Source organism: Bos indicus x Bos taurus, chromosome 4, assembly GCF_003369695.1.
Source record: "Bos indicus x Bos taurus breed Angus x Brahman F1 hybrid chromosome 4, Bos_hybrid_MaternalHap_v2.0, whole genome shotgun sequence".
Lineage (NCBI taxonomy): Eukaryota > Metazoa > Chordata > Mammalia > Artiodactyla > Bovidae > Bos > Bos indicus x Bos taurus.
In genome coordinates this window covers 67,020,533-67,039,464 of record NC_040079.1, presented here as the reverse complement: position 1 = coordinate 67,039,464, position 18,932 = coordinate 67,020,533, and positions in this window count along the sequence as shown.

Here is an 18,932-nt window from a genome sequence, read left to right as displayed (position 1 = left end):
TGAAACTGCTACATTATCTGAAGAATATAACATCTGGCTAACATTTTCGATTTTCAGTTAACAATTGTCCTATTTACAATCTTAAAATGTCTCTGGGCTCCTGACTATTTATCTCCCTTAAAGAATTTCATCTGTTCCCATGCATTTATTTTTCACAGGCATGCCAGGGAGTTCTGGTCCTAACTCTCTTATGAATTCCAAACATTGATATCCTGTTGCCTGTTGGTTACCTTCAGAATTTTTCTTCCCCAACCTCCATAGTTGTTGGCATTCCACTGAAACAATAAACTAAGCCTGGTAAACATCCTAGACAATTTCGTCCTCTTCACCCTTTAATGTCCAAGAAAAATTCTGGTTGATTTTTATGTTTTAAATGTTGCTTTGTTCTATCCTGTTCTCAGTATCACAAGACTACTGCCTAGTTTAGGCACTTATTTTATCTTTGTTGGGTTATCAGAAAGTATAAACCAAATAAATTGGAGCCTTAGCCCCACATAGAATCACATTTGAAGAAACAGCAGTCAAAAGGAAAACTATAATTCTAATTTCTAATCGATCTCTTAGAAAATATCCCAAGGGAGGAAGCACACCACCAACAGTGATTATACTTTAAACCTCCCCACCCCATCTCTGCCTCTTTGCTGCATCCTCCATGTGGATAACATCTGTTTCTCCCACTGTACCCCTTCACAGAGTTCAGCTCTACTATATAGTTCTCCTGCTGTTATTTCTCCTTTTTGCAATATAAATCTTTTAAACACTCACTTTTTTGTTGAGACAATCCTTTTTCCAATTATCCTAATTGTCCTTCAAAAGGCCTTGGTGCTGTGTAGGAAGACAGAGACTCTCCCTTAGAAGTTGGAGGAAAAGGAGCAATCAAGGAAGTAGAACAGAGCAACAAAGTGTTAGTTTGTTGAGACTGGTACATTTTCCTCCAGATCTGATGAAGCGCCCACAGCTATTCCTGCTATCTGGAAGCTCCTATCATCCATCCCCCATGAACATCCTGCTACTCCCTTGTTTTGTGTCAGTGGCTCTATATCTGTGGGGAGACTTCCTAAATCTACTTTATGTTCTTTCAAATTCCTGTTAGTGCACTGACCAGCTAACATGCCATTGTTTTGATTTAATAGGTCTCTGCTAGGAATAAGATGATGGCTCAATCACTGAGTTAATACCCCCGCACCTCCTCTTACCCCCCGTGGTTTCAGTTAACCATGTAATGTGCCTCTTTCACAACTGCTATAAATATAGGCCACTTCTATGGGCCTTTTGATGTCTGGGAAGGGCCAGAATTAGACTCATGGTCATTGCCATCCTGCTTGTGACCTGCCCTGCGACACTAGAAGATTGCTAGGCTCATTGTCCAAACTTGGTTTTGTTTGTTTTAGGGGGGTTTCCTGGCAGAGAATGAAAAATCTGATGCAGTGGACTGAATGTGTCCTCCCCAAATTCCTGACTTCTAATGATGGTATTAGGAGATGGTACCTTTGGGATGTCACAAGAGTGGGGCCCTCGTGAATGGGTTGAGTCCCATTATAAGAGGAATTCAGACAGCTCTCTGACTCTCTTTCTCCTATATGAGGAAAAAGGAGCAGTTAGTAGTCTGCAGTTTGGAAGAGGATTCTTAGCAGAACCTCACCATGCTGGCACCCTGGTACTAGACTGACAGCCTTGAGGAATGTGGGAAACAAATTTCTGTTATTGATGGCCCACTCAGTCGATAGTGCTTTGTTATAGGAGCTGGAAAGGACCAAGACACCTGCCTACTTATACCTTCCACAAACTCTCCTGCTCAGGGGCTCCTTTCAGGAGGCAGAAGCATACCTGCAGCTCTTCATGGATTCCATTTCCATTCTAGAGGAAATCTGTGGTTATCTTTTTTTTCCCCTATAATGCTGATCGATGAACTTTACTAGTAGCAAGAAAACTAGAGATGGCTCAGTTTTAAGATGTAAGACAAGACTGTTCAGTTGTTTACTACAGATTCTCATAGAATGACCTGCTCTAGACCATTCTAATTCCATAGTGTGTGGGCCACAATGGTTGCCTTTCAAAACTGATTTTTTTTTAAAGGTGAAACATTTTTTGTGTTGGTTGGGACATAGAATTTAACACAGGGGTTATGGAAATTCTCTACCCTGATTTGTAATTAGCACAGGGCAGTCTGCCATTATAAAGGAGATTCTTGAGGCTTTGAGCCCATGAATAATCTCCAGTGCTGAGTTTCTTGGTTGCTCACTTTAGGTGCCAACATTCCTCTGCCACTGATGCCTACCATTCCTACAGAATTTCAGCAATATGTTCTAATCATGAAGTATATTGTTCTTTCGCTATCCTCTAGCATGGTGATCTTTCTGAGCTCCTGATCCTATGTTTATGCGAACTGTCTGTGCCAGTCAGTCTGAAGCCTGCCTGAGTTCCATGGTGGATGTCAAGTCTCCAGGGGATCCTGGATTTTTGCCCTCCTTACAAAGAAAGAAGTAAAGAAAGTGAAGTTGCTCAGTTGTGTCGGATTCTTTGTGACCCCATCGACTGTAGTTTACCAGGCTCCTCTGTCCATGGGATTTTCCAGGCAAGAATACTGGAGTAGGTTGCCATTGCCTTCTCCAGGGGATCTTTCTGACCCAGTGATCGAACCTGAGTCTCCCACACTGCGGGCAGACTCTTTACTGTCTGAGCCACCAGGGAAGCCTCCCCTCCTTCTAAGGATAACTCTAATGTCTTCATAAATTTGATGCTGTTTAAAAACAAACAGTTTTTAATTTATTAATTTGGATACAAAGGAAAGCAGAAAATTTGGGCAGTGACTGAAATGGGCAGGTAGGGCTGAGGAAAATATTCTAAGATTGGTGAAATTAAGCTACATTTTGCTAACAGCCTATCACAGGGTTCCTTTGCATACTGTAAGCCCAAACGTATTTGTTCCTGTTTGTCTATCAGCCCTCATATTGTGGCGCTGGATCATTTGACATTCCAAAATCAGGCTGCACTCTTTCCTGCCCTCATTTGGTTTCTAAATTCTTTCTCGACCAAATGTCTCTCTAGCCCCAACTTCATCTCATTGTCTGCTTTTATCCAATGCATTCTTTACAGTTTCCACAAGGGAAGATCTGTAACTTTCATATACTTTTCTTTTCTCCCATTCATTGTGAACAAGAACCAATAAGTGCTCAGTAAAATGCTTGCTGATTTAAATGGAATTGAATAATTTTGCCTTTTATCACAAAGATTTTTCACATAGTGTAATTTATGAGCTTTTCCAATTGTCTGTCTGCTTTGGTAGTGTAAATGTTACTATTTCCATTTTGCAGATAGGTTTGTTGAGGCTCAGGGAACTTTGCATGGTTTTCTGGATACAATATTTGTGACAGAGGTGATACTAAAATTCATGTCCTCTGATATATACTTCCTAGTTCATAGTAAAGGCCTTTGATTATATTTTCATGGTTCCATAGGATCCAATTGGATTCAGCAAACCTTCTAGAGTCCTAGTGGCAGAACATGCCAATTTTATTTTGTTATTTTGTCTTTTTCCAAACTGGGAACTGCTAAAACGTCCATTTCTGGAGAGATTCTAAGGAAATGTTTTCTCCCTTTGAGCTTCAGAAGTTCCTCTAGAGACATGGGTTAGAATGAGGGTTGTTTTGTTATAAGAATTTTTTGAAATAATAAAAATAAGTATTACATTTGCAATTTTATCCCACTTCACAGTATTAAGCACAATTTCTAAAAAACTTAAAACATACCATTTTTATTAATGGTCCATTTAAAACCACCAAACATTTTGATGTCAATTACTAAAACAAGGTTTAACGCTGTCAAAAAGCATTAGTGCTAAAAACAGTCATTCTCTCTGTATTTTCATCTGCAAAGCATTACAGTTTATAAAACAATTTTAACTCGGGATACGTAAGGCCCTATATGAAGGTTTCCATATGTTAAGAATTTTATTTGTGTGTTTGATTTTAAATTGCTTTGAAAAACAGACAGTTGAGGTTTATAGAAAGGAATCTTTCTTTTAGGAAATAAATGTCTCAAAAGTGCAGGGCACCAGCAGTAAAAACATTCTGACCACAAATCAGAAACACATTGGAAAGTGTTTGTTGAGTACACCTTCTGAAACTAGTATTTTGTTTCTATTTGCTGGAAAATTGAAAAATCTGTTGTATCTTGGCAAGGCTCAGCCAAGCCCCTGGCCAGTCCCAGATTCCTTGTGCCATATATGGTATTATTGTGCACACAGCTAGACTACCTCACTCTGTTTTCATCACATGTATTTTAACTATAAAATGTACCTGCTAACAGTACCATTATTAAGCTGTAGTTGTTCTCCGCATCCTATTAGCTTGCATATTCTTTTTTTTTTCCCTTAAAAATTGTGTCTAAGACAAAAAATAAAAGTGAAAGAGAAGATGGCAATCAGTGTTACAGCTGCTGAGTGGCATCTGGCCAAAAGCCACCAGGCTGACAACTGGAGTTTAGAGTGTGTTTTTGCAAGGCTAATTTAAGGTGAACTTAGATGGATTCAAGATTTATAAGCCCTAAAATGTCCTGACTAGAGCAAAGTTCAAGTAAAGTAATTCACTGCTTTCCACGCAGATGGGGCTAAGCCCACACTGCCCTGTGGTTTAGTCTATAGGAGAATTTAAAAAAAAAAAAAAAAAAAAAACAGGCAAAAGGGCTGTTTCTGTGTTTCACTTCAAAGGTCTTCTAATAACTGAAAGGATTATACTCTTTTAACCAGCTAAGAAGGTTAGGTGGTTTTGAGCTAGTGCTTTTATAGCTATCGATAATTCTAAGTTTAAACTTTAAGGATTGCCTCTAGTGTACATCTGCTTTAACACATTCATGACTGTGAGAGACTCACACTTCTAGGGATTTCATTAAAAAATTCAAAATAAATAGCAGACATTTGTGATTGTAAATACCCCTGGTGCTACAGAGAGTTGGGGTTGAGAAACAATCTGGAAAATCCTTTAATATATTTAGCCTGTTTAAAAACATTTTAACTGCTTCAAATACAAGAATTTGTTAATTTGGAATAATATGCCCCCAAAAGAAGTAGTGGTCTTGGGCCAGTGTTATCAAACGAGAAGGAAGTTCAAATATTTGACAGTGGGAAAAAAAAAAAGAAATAAAAGAAACCTTTCCCCATATGAAATACAAAGGATTTGTGTAATTGAAATGAAAAGGGACAAACAGGAAATTGCTGTTATTTTTAATATGAGAAAGCATTAGCTATATTGTGAAGAAATGAGCTTTATCAAAGAAGTCTCATTTTCTTTCTGAATACTGTTTATCAGTACAGAGAGTTAAAATATTCTGCAGTACAGTTACTCTATTTAATAGATACTTAGAAGGAAAACAACCAAAAGGTGACAGTGCTGCTTAGATTGGTTAAAAATAAATGAAATTGTCACATAAAAACCCAGTAGTGTTATCTCATGAATTTCCTTTTTAAAGAGGTTCAGAAATAGACACCTGTGAATGGGACAGGGAATTGCAAATTACCTCATTTAAGTATAATAGAATGACATTTCCAAAGTAATAAGTTACATCTGGTAAACAATAGTTGATGTTTACAATGGCTTTGAGGAAAGGAGCTTTAGGGCTTTTAAGTAATGTTGCTTTTTATAACCATAAGTAATGTGATAATTAAATAGTTTTTGCTTCTTTTACTTTTAAATATTATTCATAAGCTTCACCAAGATATTTTTTCCTGGCAGTTGCAGAGATAAATATGGATTTTTGCACTACAGATGAAAAAATATTTGTGCAGAACCTTGTCAGACACCAAGACTCATTCTCTCAGCACAATTAAGCAGTCTTGATTTTTTTTCCCCCTAAACACACCTTTTATTTTCTACAAATGTACATGGATTGTGGGCTGAAGCTTGGCAAGTTCTTTGTCTACTTCTTTTATTTTAAGGTCTGTTTGCCCACCTGTATTGGAATGGAGGCCACAAGACATAAAACAGTCTAGCCAGGCTGTGGGGACAAACCCTCCTTGGGAGAGAAGTCTGATCTATGTTTTCTTGTGTAAAATGAGATAGGCTCTCATGAGAGAGAATCATATCTTTTACCAAGGAACTTATTTCCTAACAAATGCAGTACCTACTTTGAAAACAGGATTTGTGCTGATCCTGAATTCATTGGCTCAGGAACTGAGGGTACCCAGACACTCTGTTGAAGTTACCTGCTAGTTTCATCCTTATTTAAATTTGTTTGTTATGTTTAGACTCATTTGATTAATTTTCAAAATATCTAGCTTTAACTCACACCAGAAGTCCATTGACTTAGCCTTTTGCTCTGAGGGGTCCTAATTCCAGGATCTAGAGTGGACTGGGGCCCTCAGCAGAGGATGCCTAACTAGAAGAACCCATTCAGTGAGAATGGGCACCTGCAGTCCTTAGGGAGCTGCCCATCAGAGGAGAGAATACCTGTGGGCTTTCCTCTAACATTTTCTATGTATTCTAAAGGATGGTTTGCTTTTTTAAAGCTAGGAAGTATTGCATTCCTACTGGAAAATACCAAGTGTTTCATTAACTAATGCCTGATCAGCTTAAAGTGGGCATTCTTTTCTAGCAAGAAGTATGCATAGTGAGGCTGATTCTAAAGAGCCTAACCTTTTCTCTCTTTCCAATCAGGGATTAGTCTAAGCAACTCCAAGGCCACACCTTTAGTATCACCTCTGGCTCGATGAGAAATACATTTTAAGAGTGGCTCCTCCATTGATGGAATAATCTTAAACTTTGATTATCTTAAAATCCTAAATTTTGATTTAAAGCAAAAAATGGGAAAAAAGTAAATCCTCTCTATTTATTGTTTCTACTGAATTAATGACGTTCTGTTTCTCTGACACATCCCTGCTGTCACTTCAGTCGTGTCCGTCTCTGTGCGATCCCATAGACGGCAGCCCACCAGGCTCCCCCGTCCCTGGGATTCTCCAGGCAAGAACACTGGAGTGGGTTGCCATTTCCTTCTCCAATGCATGAAAGTGAAAAGTGAAAGGGAAGTCGCTCAGTCGTGTCCGACTCTTAGTGACCCCATGGACTGCAGCCTGCCAGGCTCCTCCATCCATGGGATTTTCCAGGCAAGAGTACTGGAGTGGGGTGCCATCACCTTCTCCATCTCTGACACATACTGTACTTTTATTATGGACTGCCATTTTTTTCCCTCTGGGGCTTCCCAGGTAGCTCAGTGGTAAAGAATCTTCCTGCCAATGCAGGAGATGCAGGAGACGTGGGTTTGACCCCTTGGTCAGGAATATCCCTTGGAGGAAGAAATCACAACCCTTTCCAGTATTCTTGCCTGGAAAATCCCATGGACAGAGGAGCCTGGTAGGCTACAGTCAGATACCACTGAGCATGCATACATGCACTTTTTCTGTATTCTTTAAAAGTATGTTGACATTGACTTTTAAAAATGTGTATATTATCATTAATTTTCAAGATATTCAGTTAATAATATGGAAACATTACAATATAACTTTCTCTGAAGATATAGCAACCCTTCTGTGTTTGTGGTAATTTTATGTTGAAATTTCTCTTCTATACTTTCTTCACTGTCTGCAGCAATTGAAGAACAATTTGTTCTTCAGTTTTGGCTGCAATGGCAGTTATTATAAAAACAGTCATGGAAGAAAAATGTATTGCTTTCTGCCCAGACATATCTCCTTCTATTTTCTAAGAGAACACTGAGTTGTAAACTATTAACTTATGCTTTATCTAAGAACATTTTTAAATGGTCTTGGGGATCCAAAAGATTTCATTGTTTTTGTCAACTCAATATTAGATGCAAGGCTATGAAGTCATTTATTCAATCAGCTCTGCATAGCTGAATGTGACATAGGGCTTGTTCTCATAAACATTTGCACATACACATAACTCAGACCTAGCAAAGCAAGTAACAGTGTCTTCAGCCAGGTTTCTTACGCTAGAAAAATCAAAACAAAACCAAGCCTAGCCAAAGAAAGGTAAGCTTATCTTGTTAGATGTTCTTGCTAATTTTTTTTTCTTCTTCTGAAGCTCAGGCAGGGAGAGCAGACATTCTGAATTTGTTGCTTTTAATTCTTTAGAACATGAACTTTGTTTTCCCTAAACTTAAAATCTCCAACAGGTTTATTTATGTTCTGTAGAACTAGGGTCTCCCAGGTGGCGCTCGTGGTAAAGAATCCACCTGCCAGTGCAGGAGACCAAGAGATGTGGGTTTGATCCCTGAGTTAGAAAGATCCCCTGGAGAAGGGAATGGCTACCCACTCCAATATTCCTGCCTGGAAAATTCCATGGACAGAGGAGCCTTCAGGCTACAGTCCATGGGACCTCAAAGGGTTGGAGATGACTGAGCACACACACAAACACACAGGAAGTTCTAGAGCCAGTCAGAACTATTTCATACACCAGTTTTCCTTCTTGGTAGATATCTTCTGGGCGTATCAAGCAGTGGAGACTGCTTGATAAGTAGACTAGTAACTCTGGCTCATTTTTAGATATGACTATAAGAGGAACATAAAGCCTGAGACTATTTCTTACTTATGCATTAGTCAGCAAAAGTATGTTTTTAAAAAATCTTATCTTTTGAAGGATCTCTGAATTTCTCTTGCTACTGCTTAGCACTATGTTTTTCCCTGATAAAGAAGTGATAAGAGGGACATTTACAAGGATCTCTCAGGAAATTTACTCTCCTTAGCCCATGTCTTAGATAACACTTGCATTCATCCAAAATCTTTGTACAGGTATTATCAAATCTTGTATGGAATTTCTCCACTTTCAGCTATCTTCTGACCTTCTTCACATTTTTCTAGCCCTAAGTAAATCTGAGAACACATTTGGAAGTAAAGTGCTGCTCACATTGGTATACTATTGCATATTACCCACCTCTAAAAACATTCCATACAAATTTAAAACAGAAATGAAGCCTATTGCTGCCATGAAGCTAAAAATCTATTCAGAATCCCTAGGTGGCATAGAAAGCATTTAGACTTATTTCATTCACATGTCAGGTAAAGACTTTCATTTAGCAGTGAGATGAATGCTGAATAATGGATCTTTTGAATAATGTAATTAAGAATTCATTAAGGAGGACTTAAAAAAAAAAAAAAAAAAAACCTGACTGAAAGCAATGTGTGTGTACTCCCTACACTGAACTTCCAAAATGTATCATAGGATTGATGACTGAAAAAAATATCAGCTGAAAACCAATTAGAAAAATACTGGCATTTCATTTACAAAATACTGACATTAAAATTCAATGAGGAACAAATATATGTTTGAATTTATTAGAAATTATGTTAAATTAGGATTAAAGATCATTTTTATTATTCTAAAATGTGCTCATAATATAACAGATTTAACCAACACTATTTTTGTGAGAAGATCTCAGTGTTCATGTGAACCTTATAATATTGAAGAAATTCACTCGGTTCTTGGATAGTTGATCAAATAAGAAATGACAAATTTCCTTTTTTATTCCTTGGTCTTTGTGAATTGAAACGATGAAAATTTTAAAACAGGCCCAAATGTGGTAACAGCAGGTCAGAGATTTGCCTGTAACAAAAGCTCTAATATTGTTTACATTGCTCTTTGTATTGCTATTATCTGCGCAAGAGGAAGGTGGAGAAGGCAATGGCACTCCAGTACTCTTGCCTGGAAAATCCCATGGACGGAGGAGCCTGGTAGGCTGCAGTCCATGGGGTCGCTAAGAGTCAGACACGACTGAGCGACTTCCCTTTCACTTTTCACTTTCATGCATTGGAGAAGGAAATGGCAACCCACTCCAGTGTTCTTGCCTGGAGAATCCTAGGGACAGCAGAGCCTGGTGGGAGTCGCACAGAGTCGGACACGACTGAAGCGACTTAGCAGCAGCAGCAGCAGTGCAAGAGGAAGGAGGTAAAGAATTTCAGTGTTTTCACTGATCAGCACCTACTAGTATTCATAATCCCACGTCCTTTGAGTCCCTCTTGTGTCATGTTGCTTGCACACAACAGAGAGGAGCTACCTGCTGAAGAAGAAGCAGATGTTTGTGGATATTAGAGTTCAGTAGTTGAGGACTTAGGACAGTCTTCCCAGAGGCAGTGACAGAATTTTTACCATTTGTCTTGAGCACTGTGAACATTTTTTTGAAGCTTCAGAAATACCTTCTCGTAGGATATGCAGTCATCTATTTTTGTCCTGGGTAAAGCACCATATTCAGTAAATAGCTCTTGTGTTTTTTGCCTGGGCATGTTACAAGCCATGTCTGTCTATAGCATAAAAGTTACAATTTTGTCATTAGTTTTTTCTTCCCAACTATATGAAGGGAAAATGTCAAGAAGTTGATGGAATAGAATGAATTTATTTTCTTTTGTTTTCAGACAGATTGAATTATATTGGATTAATTAGAGATCAAATTGCATTAGTATATAACCTAAATTTTGTTTTTTAGCTTGTTGAGACTAGTAAAAGCAAATAATAAATCAATTAGAGTCTCTTCTGAGTCTTATGCAGCCATGTAGAACTGACTTGTACAATGAACTGGGTTTCCCATTCTCTTGAGAATTCTGACCCAGGGGAGCTAGACCCAGGGGAGTTATGTTTAATGCATAGTTATGGGAAGATAATGACCCACCCTGCAAGACCCACCCTAAAAATACAAAAATGAAAAAAGGCTCACCTCTCCAGATGGAATTATTCACCCAGATGGCACATTGGAAGCTTTTATGCTGACTGCCTTCTTTAAGCTTTCATTTTTATTTTGAAGATCATATCTTTCTTTAAAGATTTCTTCTAGTTAATTGGAAACAGTACAGTAGAACCTAATGGAATGAATACAGGATAAAGGATCACAAATGTTAAGGTCTAATCCTTACTCTGTCAGTGACTACTGCTCTGTGTTTCAGCCACATTACATTGCTGCTCTGTCTCTATTTTGTTTTATGCAAGATGTAGAGTTTCTACTTTCATATTTGGAGTATGTTAGCAAGCACAGGAAGGGAAGATGAGAATTGTTGCCTTTTCTGACAATAGTATTATTTATAAGAAAAATAGATGTGTATATCCTATAACTATGTATACATTAGAGAGATCCAAGACTTCATAAACATACTTGTTAGCATCCAGGAACTAGTACAATTTAATGCAATCTAAACTTAGGACGTAACTGATGCATAAATTCATTGTAGGAAGTGACTAGAGTTGAACTAGGTTGATGCAATAAATTTTCCAGGAGGGAAGATATATTTTAGGTAGGCTTAAAAAAAATTAAGATTAGTCAACCGTGTTTTGAAGCTAAACCGACCTTTGGATTTTCTTTTAAAGAATGGTTTCCATGGAAAGCACACCCTAATGTGAGTCCCCCGGTGATCCATACCCTTGTATAATTCCCTCCTCTTGAATGCAGGTGGAACCTGTAACTTGAGTATGGCAAAGATGATGGGGTGTCACTCTTGTTTTGTTTTGACGTTTTGTTAAATAAGACTTTGCCTTTGTAGACCAGAGCTGGAGAGATTCTCCTCTGGCTGTGGAGAAGCAAACAGCCATTTGTGTACTGTCTATGGAGAGGGCTACATGGCAGGAAGGCTTCTGAATGAACTTGGAAGAATTCTTCTCTAGTTGAGGTTCCAGATGAGGAAACAGCTAAACCATGGCCGTACTCATGACCCATAGTAACTTTGTGATAATAAATGTGTGTGGTTTTAAGCTGTTAAGTTTGTGGTAATCTATTACTTAGAAAAAGAAAATTAACACAGTTGAATCAGTTCTGACCCAAAAATGCTATCAGTAAAAATAATTTTACTTTGCACTCCAATATATTTACATTAATTTATAAATTAGATATACTACTGCTACTGTAAAACCATAGATTATCACTGAAGCTCAGTTTCTTTCTTATTTTATTACACAAAAGGAAAAATACACAGTGGTTCTAACATTTCCTCTTATATGCTCTACCTATACCACATGTAGGAGTTCTGCACATGCATTAGAGATCCAGTGCTTTCATCTGGGATTTCTAAGTTTGTGTGTCAGTACTAGTACAAAATAAGTTTAGTTTTACTTCAAAAAAATTTTAACATAGTGTTTAATTTCCAGAATATATAAACAGCTCATACAACTGAATAACAACAACAACCAAAAAAACAAACAAAAATAAACTCCAAATGGTTTGAAGACCTAAATGTAAAACATAACACCATTAAGAATGGTGCCTCCTTGGAGGAAACATAAGCAAAAAATTTTCAGACATAAATTGTGGCAGTGTTTTTTTAGATAAGTTTCCCAAGGCAAAATAAATAGAAACAAAAACAAACAGGACCTAAGCAAACTTAAAAACAGCCAAGGAAACCCTCAATAAAATGAAAAGATAGCCTACAGAATGAGAGAAAATACTTGCAAATGATAAGGCTGACAAGGGGTTAATTTTCAAAATACACAAGCAGCTCATATCTAAAAAACAATCCAAAAAAAAAAGGGGGGGCAGAAAACTAAACAGACATTTCTCCAAAGAAGACATGCTGATGACCAAGAGGCATATGAAAAGATGCTCAACATCACTAATTATTAGAGAAATGCAAATCAAAACTACAGTGAGGTACCACCTCATACCAGTTAGAATGGCCATTATTAAAAAGTCTACAAATAACAAATGCTGGAAAGAGGATATGGAGAAAAAGGTCTTACACTATAGGTGGGAACATAAATTGGTATGGCCACTATGAAAAACAGTATGGAGTTTCCTTTAGAAACTAAAAATAGAATTGCTATTTCTATGAGGCAGCAATCACACTCATGAGCATAATATCTGGAAAAGATGAAAACTCTAATTTGAAAAGATACATGCACCCCAGTGTTCACTAGCACTGTTTACAGTAGCCAAGACTAGTGTACAATAGCAACCTAAGTGCCCATCAACAGGTGAATGGATATAGATGTGAGATATAGATATATATATATAAAATGAAATATGACTCAGCCATGAACAAGAATGTGGTATTGACAGTGCAGCAGCATGCATGTACCTAGAGAATATCATACTGAGTGAATTAAGTCAGAAAGAGAAAGACATACCGTATGATGTCACTTACATGTGGAATCTAAAATGTGATACAGATGAATTTATTTACAAAACAAACAAACCCACAGGGATAGATAACAAATTTATGGTTACCATAAATCTGTTCTTACCATGAAAACTTTTGACATGTTATCAGATATTCAAAGGGAGATACTGAGTGAGCAGTTTTAATACACAGCGTTGAGAAGAGTGGTTGGGCTATTGTCAGTGTTTAGTAGTATTTAAAGACACAGTACTAGGTTGATGGTCATCAGGTGGATGCTAATCTCTCCCATCTTCTCCCCAGTCTCATTTACTTGCTGATATCTTGATTCTATTTTGAGTCTGTATTAATATTTTCAATTTTAATAAAAGTTCAGGAGATTTGTTAATAGAAAATAATCTAAGTATTATCCCCAGTAACTTAGCAAAAGTAATATATCACTTATACTTCATCCTACATTTTACTCTGGAAGGTTGATTTAACTTAAAAATATTTAACTTATAGACCAAGATTATAAATATTATCAATAAAATAGATGTATTCATGTATAATAATTTTTGTCATATTTCTGATCTTCAGTTCTAGCCTATGATGGATTATTTCCTTTTCTTGTATTTTCAATATTCCCTTTGCTTGTTTTTCTAAAGCTTCTTACTTTTGCTAGTGCTTCTTTATTTACATTGTATAATACTTCACTTTGCATTTTCTCTTCAACTTTCTTTAGAGTTCTAACCAATCCTCACTTAAGCTTTCAAACATTTTCATGCCCTTAAGACTTCCTTCTCTGTCTTCAGTTCAGTTTTGTCTCTTAGCAACTGGTGGCATTTAGCTTGGAGAAGGGCAGGACAAAGTTGTGATTTAAATGCTCTCAACTCACTCCACAAGCATTTGTGGAATAAGGCTCTTAGTATTAATACAGTGTGAGTTTAAGATAGTGCTTGCTTCAGCAGCACATGAATTAAAATTGGAACCATAGAGAGATTAGCAAGGTGACATACAAATTTGTGAAGCATTCCATATTTTAAAGTAATAAGTTTAGGATAGAGGTCATTAACTCACTGTCTTATTGAATACTCAAGTCTCGTTGGGAAATATAATGTTCCCAGATTTTAAATGGAGAAGGCAATGGCAACCCACTCCAGTACTCTTGCCTGGAAAATCCCATGGACAGAGGAGCCTGGTAGGCTGTAGTCCATGGGGTCGCTAAGAGTCAGACACGACTGAGCGACTTCACTTTCACTTTTTACTTTCATGCATCGGAGAAGGAAATGGCAACCCACTCCAGTGTTCTTGCCTGGAGAATCCCAGGGACAGGGGAGCCTAGTGGGTTGCCGTCTATGGGGTTGCACAGAGTCAGACATGACTGAAGTGACTTAGCAGCAGCAGCAGCAGCAGCAGATTTTTAAAAAATAGAGGAAAACTACACAACAATATAGAAATAATGATAAAATTTTAGGGTAAAAATTGTACATACCAATGTTGAAGTACAATTGAATATTTGAGTACTGTACTGGGATATTATTTATCTCACAAAGGTTTATATTATCTTAATATATTTCCCGTTACCTTAATTTATGGAAAGCCATTGTCAACTGAAAAAAAAAAATGCACAGTCTAAAGGTTGAGAATAAATGTTTTTTTTCAGGGACCCTATTGAGGATGATAGCCTGAGGTGGTAGCCTCTCCAGTAGCTCTGAGGTACTATTCCAGTATGGTAAGTGAGGAACCAAGACATGTAGTTATTTCTGCTGGGGGAAAAAAGAAAAAAAAAAACTCTCAAAAAATCACAACTGTAGTCAGACATTAAAAGATTACTGCTAATCACAAAAACCATATCTCATGTTAATGATTTTAGTGCTTTTCTATGTATGTGAAGATATAAGTCTGGGCTCATTGATATCATTCCTTAGATGTTCATCTTAAATTCCTAGGGCCAGGACCCTGTTTTCTCCATCCTGAATTCCCTCAGGGTACATTTCAGGGTGTCTGCAATGGCTGATGACTTTATGGCAACAACATCCTTTGTTTACTGAAATGGAAGGGGACATATTTTGTTTCCAGTGTAAAGGTATGTCATGCAAAACATTTAACAACAGGTGAGGCAGAGTTGCTGACCAATCAAATTGGGTGTCATTTGGGTAATCAAATTGAAACCATCATGAAATACCACTATGCACCTATTAGAATACCATTTTTTAAAGTGCTGTTGAAGATGTGAAACAACTGAAATTCTCATACATTACTGGTACAAATGCAGAATTCTGTAGCTACTATAGAAAGTGGATTGGCAAAATTTGTAGCTGCTTTATTCATAATTGGCTCCAAATGTAAAAACCAAAATGCTCTTCAACTAGACAAACTCTGGTGCATTCATACAATGAAATACCATAAAGTAAAAATAAAAGAACAATAACTACTGGTATATATAATCAATGGATGAATCTCAATGCATTATGCTTAGTGAAAGAAACTAAATTCATAATATGAAATTGTTCTCTTTTGACTTTCTGAGATGGTAGAACTATAGGCACAAAAACCAAATCAGCATTGCCAAGGACTTTGGGCATTGTGAGAGATGGGCCACAAAGAGCAATGAGAAAGTTTGGGGGTGATGACAGTTTGTATTTTGATTTTAATGGTTATATGACTATGTGTTTATAGTCATATATAGTTTTATATGTTTGTCAAAAGTCATAGAACTATATACTAAAAAAGATAAAATTTACTATATATTAAATTATACGGTTTTAGAAAAGGCAGAGGAACCAGAGATCAAATTGCCAACATCTGCTGGATCATTGAGAAAGCAAGAGAGTTCCAGAAAAAAAATCTATTTCTGCTTTATCGACTATGCCAAAGCCTTTGACTGTGTGGATCACAATAAACTGTGGAAAATTCTGAAAGAGATGGGAATACCAGACCACCTGACCTGCCTCTTGAGAAATCTATATTCAGGTCAGGAAGCAACAGTTAGAACTGGACATGGAACAACAGACTGGTTCCAAATGGGAAAAGGAGGACGTCAAGGCTGTATATTGTCACCCTGCTTATTTAACTTCTATGCAGAGTACATCATGAGAAACGCTGGGCTGGAAGAAGCACAAGCTGGAATCAAGATTGCTGGGAAAAATATCAATAACCTCAATTATGCAGATGACACCACCCTTATGGCAGAAAGTTAAGAGGAACTCAAAAGCCTGTTGATGAAAGTGAAACAGGAGAGTGAAAAAGTTGGCTTAAAGCTCAACGTTCAGAAAAGTAAGATCATGGCATCTGGTCCCACCACTTCATGGGAAATAGATGGGGAAACAGTGAAAATAGTGGCAGACTTTATTTTTTGGGGCTCCAAAATCACTGCAGATGGTGATTGCAGCCATGAAATTAAAAGACACTTACTTCTTGGAAGGAAAGTTATGACCAGCCTAGATGGCATATTCAAAAGTAGAGACATTACTTTGCCAACAAAGGTCTGTCTAGTCAAGTCTATGGTTTTTCCAGTGGTCATGTATGGATATGAGAGTTGGACTGTGAAGAAAGCTGAGCGCCGAAGAATTGATGCTTTTGAACTGTGGTGTTGGAGAAGACTCTTGAGAGTCCCTTGGACTGCAAGGAGATCCAACCAGTCCATCCTAAAGGGGATCAGTCATGGGTGTTCTTTGGAAGGACTGATGCTGAAGCTCAAACTCCAATACTTTGGCCACCTCATGCGAAGAGTTGACTCATTGGAAAAGACTCTGATGCTGGGAGGGATTGCGGGCAGGAGGAGAAGGGGATGACAGAGGATGAGATGGCTGGATGGCATCACCGACTTGATGGATGTGAATTTGAGTGAACTCCAGGAGGCGGTGATAGACAGGGAGGCCTGGCGTGCTGCAATTCATGGGGTCGCAAAGAGTCGGACACCACTGAACAACTGAACTGAACTGAACTGAAGCTTGGGTTTAACAAATAGAAGAAAAAAAGAAAAGTCTATTTTCTGAATGCTAATCCAGTGTTTTGGAACTGAGTTTGAATAGTCTATCAGGTAAGAATAATAACTCATGTATACTATAATTGTTTTATTTTTATCATAAAAATGTTTTTTCATTGATCAAGTATGTAGTTTTAGGAGAAGTTCACCTACAGTAAGGAGGGAAGAAAAGGATACCTACCTATATATAACATTCCTGAAAATAAAAGGATTTAAGATTGAGCAGTGCTAAAAGCTGTAATACATACTGGGTATCTCCCTCATGTAAAGTGTTTCTTGATTATTTTACAAGAACCTTTTAAGATCCATTATTATCATCTCTAGTTTACTGATGTGAGAACAGCTTCAAAGAACCAGCCAGGATTCAAATACAGATTTTTTTTTAACTCCACAGTTTATGTTCTCTCTCTGAAATTATCCTGTCTTCTAGATCATTCCCACAAGTGTTTTCACAAAGATAGAATGGACTAAATCTGAATTATTTTCTATTTTAGATAGAGTTATTAAATACTGAGTTCCCTTTCTCAGAAACTGAGGCTGCTCTGTAAATTATTGAGGATTTTTCCAGCCATTGAAAGCATACACAGTTTGATTCTGAATTAAGCCGTCACCAACTGCCCTTTGAACCTATGCTCAGAAGGATACTTTCGTGGGGTAAGGTCTTTGTTGGTTCTTCCAGTTCTCTTCCAAGATGTTCATATTTAGAAGGTGGAGAAAAGTTATTGTGCAACCCAGGATAATGATATAATTATTCAGATATATCTCTTTCATACTGAGTCCTTTGAAGATTGTATTCCCTTAAAGTATCTATATATTCTTTAAAGACAAGAGTTATTATAGTTTCAGAGATACATCATAACATCAACTCCAAAACCCTTCACCTCGGTGATATTCAGTAAACATATTTTGAAGGAATAAAAAAATGAATGAAAGAGGCAGTAAGGAATATTGTAAGAATCTTTGGATTTGGATAGAGACTTGTATCTGAGTTTTAGCTATTCCATTTACTATTTGGGTGACTTTTGGTGAATTATTTAACCTTGTCAAGACTCGCTTTTCTCTCCTATAAAATGAAGATGATAATAACACCTATTGCTTGTTAGAATTAAAAATGAGAAAAAGTATGGATTGTGTTTAGCACAGTTGTGAACGTAGTAAGTGTTCAAGGTGCAGTGTTTATTAATGATATTTATAAAATCCTCTTATTATATGTTACATAATTAATAATTCATTATAAATTAATAATAATATTTTAGTACTTCCCCTAAATAAATTTCATTTATTCTTTACATTTTCCTAATTCATGACACTTATGTATTATTTAGAATATGATTCAATGAGTAGAATGATTTAGTCCAGTTTTCAAGTTTTCCTGAATTAAATGCCTCTGGGCCTTTCATACATCTCCATGTCCACATCTACTGTCATCACCTTTATATAGTGGGAGTAATTAAAAAATGATTATTTTGATATAAAATTGTATTTGTTGTTGTTCAGTCACTAAGTCAGATCTAGCTCTTTGTGACCCCATAGATTGCAGCATGCCAGGGTCCTCCATCCTCCTGGAGAAAGACATGTCTCCTGGAGTTTGCTGAAATTCATGTCCATTGAGTTGGTGATGCTATCTAACCGCATTATCCTCTGCTGCCGCCTTCTCCTTTTGCCTTCAGTCTTTCCCAGCATCAAAGTCTTTTCCCATGAGTCAACTCTTCTCATGAGTTATTAGAACTTCAGCATCAATCCTTGTGAATATTCATGGTTGATTTCCTTTAGAAGTGACTGGTTTTGGCACTGAGCCAAAATTGTATTGGAGCCCTATAAAATAATAGATTTATTCTAAGTTATGTGTATGGTTAATGATTGGTGGCTTCAAGTGTGCCTTGAGCATGAGCTGAATCAACCTCTGGATTTGTGAACTGTTAAATT